General features: G+C 39.9%; 1 non-coding gene across 1 annotated transcript; it reads left to right on the plus strand.

The window, feature by feature from the left end:
* The first annotated feature begins 2932 nt into the window (after window positions 1–2932).
* TRNAE-UUC (transfer RNA glutamic acid (anticodon UUC)) lies at window positions 2933–3004 on the plus strand. Its single transcript has one exon. It is a non-coding gene; the product is annotated as a tRNA-Glu (tRNA).
* The last annotated feature ends 1153 nt before the right edge of the window (window positions 3005–4157 follow it).

Genomic DNA, 4157 nt, shown 5'->3' on the forward strand with positions numbered 1-4157 from the left:
TAGTCCCCGCTCGCTGCAACTAGAGCAAGCCCGCGCACAGCAACGAAGACCGAACACAGCCAAAAATAAAAACAAATAAATTAAAAAAAAAAAAAAAAAAAGAATACATACAGCAAGTCTCCCTAACAGGACCTCTGGAAAAGGCAACTGACTACTAGACAAGCTTTTGCTTGATGGATATGGACTAATCCGAAACAACAAATGTTTCATTATGAATTATGTCTTGACCACTTGCCAACAGGTGATTGCATTTAAAGAGCTATTGAGGGTGGTTTTTTTCTAAGAGTTCTTAAAATGTGCTCATCATTGAAATCTCCAAGGGCAGATAAAGACTTCAAAATCAACACACTGGCCCCAACAGAATAAAAACAGATCACAAAAACAATAACTTCTGGTAAATTTAACCAGTTAAATTTGGTTCTCTGTGTTCCTCTCTCCCCGCAAACATCCTCATCATCGGTCTCATCATCTAACCAAGCCCAAGTTGATACCATAAAAAATAAGACATTCTAAAATTCTACCTTCTTTAGGAAGAAGACTTATACAAATGAAATGAAGATTTTATCCACTTAGTAAATATGTTCTCAACCAAATTTTCTGCCCTAAAGGCACCAGTACTTATAGAGAACATAACATGGACATAACATGGAGAACATAACATAGTTCTAGTGCTATTGTTGTCTCTGCAGCCTGCAGTTTTAAATATGTCTCTTAGCTATTCTTGTGACTGATATGCCCCTCTTTACCAACATGCAATATAAAATAAGGATATCTTTTTAAAATATTCAAATTAAGTAACTATGCATCTTACTACTTTATTGTGAAAAAGTATTGCCTCTCTCTTCAGGGTTGTCTCACCTCCAATGCCAAGGGAAAAAAACCCAAGGAGTCTTACTCAGCCCAAGAGGTCAGTCCTGTTTTTACCATCCTCATGATGGAAGAAAACTGGAAACTCTGAGGAGTCCATCCACTGATGGATGTCAGGATTTGCAGCAGTTGCTGCTGAGGGGGTATCTACGAAAAGTGGGTGGTTTGATAGCGCGATACAATTCTTCCTCATTACTGTGAGAACCGTGGTGTCTCATGGTATCTGTGCTGGCCTTGAAGAAGGGGACCTGGATACCAATCCATGGCTATGCCACTGGTCTGACAGGTGTTTCTCAAGGTAGAGTATGGAAAAATAGAAAGACATGTTAAGATCAGCAATACTCACTACACAACACGACTAGTTACCTGGCTTGTTCTGAATAGACATGGCTGTTGTTCAGAGGTACGTCCACAGTGCCAGGGAGGCTGCATCAGGAGGAACCTGCCGCCTTGGCCACGTGCTATGCTCCAAGCCAGCCCTTTTCTTGTCCTTGCTTCCCTCCCTCATACTGAATGTCCCTAACCACCAGCTGACCCTCAGTCTAAGCCATCTCAATTCATCAGAGATGGTCTATTAACATTATCTGTAAAACAGAGGGTATTTGAGTCTCCAATCTAATTCTCCTAGAAGGCTCCTTGGATCTTTGCAAATTGCTTACTACTACAACCCACACACATCTTACCTGAGGGGGTCTTAGTCAGAGTCCTGACAGCAAAGAGGTGGCACACACATCATTTGAGGATAGTCAACAAAGTTGTGTGGGCAGGAAAATGCAATATCATGCTAATAACAAAGGCCTGGAGGACAAGGGAACAGAGTAGATACCAGAACCGAAAGAAGGTAGCCGTAATGAGATGGCTACCTGACTGGATCTGTGGCCTTTAGTAGAGGGACAGAAACACAACCAATCTCCAGTGACCCATTAAGAAAGGGCTACAGGACCAAACACATCAACCTGACTATTCTCCCCTTCTGTCTCCTTCTGGTTGTCTCCATTGGTCAGATGCAACAGGAAGCCAGAAGGCAAGAGATACATGTCAGCCTCCTGAGGACAGAGCAGAGCAGAAAGGGTGAAAAATAAAACTGGAAGTGAGGCAGGGGAGAAATCCCACCCAGAGAGCTGGGGGAAGTTTTGTGTATCAGTGCTCTGCATAGTACATTTCATGGACTGGTGCCAGTCTGTAAGATGTTTGTGGCTGAACTGCCATGAGATAAGTACAGAAATGAAGGGCATGCCTTTAGAAACCTTGATAGCACAATTTGATGCTGCCACAACACTCAAATACCCAACCATACACCCCGCTCATTAAATAGCAAATAGAGCCACTCAGGGGCTGTTGACTCAGGAGGTGAACTGCATGTGGCATGTGCTACATTCTAGTGATGCACAAACAGGCTCGGGTTAACACATGGAATATTTTCAGGTAAGTTTTTCAGCTGTAACCCAATTTTTTTTTCTTCTTTTTTTTGGCTGTGCCGTGTGACATGCAGGATCTTAGTTCCCCAACCAGGGATTGAACCCGGGGCCACAGCAGTGAAAGCACCAAGTCCTAACTACTGGACTGCCAGGGAACTCCCCCAAATATTTACTAAAATTTTTTAAATTTATTTATTTTTACAACTTTCTATTCTACTGATTGTTTTGCAGTTATATATATATTTATATCTATGACATGTTTTTCTTTTTTTAGGTAAATTTGGGAATAATATTTGTATTACTGTTTCCATATCTGATATTGACAAAGTAGCTTGTATTTTCTGCAGATAATGTTGCAAAAAATATTTTAAAACAGCCATTTGAAGGCTCTGGAGATCAATCAAAAGCAGTAGAAACTGGACAATCTTTGAAAGAGAACTAAGTTGGATAAAATTTGTGTTTATATAGCTTTTTTGCCTGAGGATATTTCCTAGTCCACACAGACAGAAGTCAGCTAGAATTTAAGCAGAAAGTCCCAGTCTTATTGGTTTGAAGAATCACAGTATGGAGTTTGAAGAAAGGGTCAATGAATTTGAAAATAGGTCCATAGGAATTATCCAATATAAAAAGAAAAAAAAAAAGGGAATTCCCTGGTGGTCCAGTGGTTAGGACTTGGCACTTTCACTGTCAGGGCCCAGGTTCAATCCCTGGTCAGGGAACTAAGATCCCACAAGCCACACAGCATGGTCAAAAAAAAAAAAAAAGAGAGAGAGAGAGAGAGAAAGATTGAAAAAAGATGAACAAAACCTCAGAAATGTATAAGACAATGTCAACAAGACCAACATACTTGCAATTAGATCCCAGAAGAAGGGAATATAAGAACAGGAAGAAAAACTACTTAGAAATAATGGCCAAATGTTACCAAATTTTATGAAAAACAGCACACAGGTCCAAAAAGCTCAGCAAACTCCCAGCAGGATAAACACAAAGAAAAATACATTTAGGCACATCATAATCAAACAGCTGAAAATCAAAGATTAAAAAAAATCTTGAAAGCATTAAGAAAAAAAGAGACATATTACTAAAAAGAGAACAATGATATGAATGATGGTAGACTATTCATTGGAAAAATGGAGGTAATAATATCAATTTTACACAAGTTCTATCAAAAAACTATATACTCTAAATGGACTAACTTGAACCTGTGAACTTGAGAAACCATCTGGACCTATTCCTTCTCTAACTGTTATTTAGGCTAGGCTGCTGAAATAAAGAGAATTAACAATAATTAAGTAGTTTTAAGAAGACAAAAGTGTATTTCTCTCATCTGATAGTCTGAAAGGAGCAGTCCAGGTCAAAATGCTGCTTTGCTCCATATGGTCATTCAGAAACCCAGGATCCTTCCTTCATGTTCCTCCACCATTCCTTAGTGCCTGGTCTTGAGCCTAGGAGGGAGATGAGATGGCAGAGTAGGAGGACCTTGAGCTCACCTCCTCTCACAAGCACACCAAAATCACAACTAACTGCTGAACAACCATGGATTAAAAAAAGACTGGAATCTACCAAAAAAAGATATTCTACATCCAAAGACATAAAGAAGAAACCATAGTGCCTGGTCTTTATCATATGATTAAAGTCAGGTCACTGTCACATTAAGATTGCATCTGGCTAACAGGCAGAAGAAACTGTAGTGGGACATACCCTAGACTAGGTCGAGAAGTGGCACACATCACTTCCATTCACATATTTTTAGAGAAAATTTAGTCACATGACCATACTTAACTTGGAAATAGAAATAGTTGTGGGGTTGGGGGGGTTAGGGGAGTGGAGAATGGACTCTGCCTCAATATCAAGGCAGCAAAATCATGCTAA

Source organism: Physeter macrocephalus, chromosome 8 (assembly GCF_002837175.3).
Source record: "Physeter macrocephalus isolate SW-GA chromosome 8, ASM283717v5, whole genome shotgun sequence".
Classification (NCBI taxonomy): Eukaryota; Metazoa; Chordata; class Mammalia; order Artiodactyla; family Physeteridae; genus Physeter; species Physeter macrocephalus.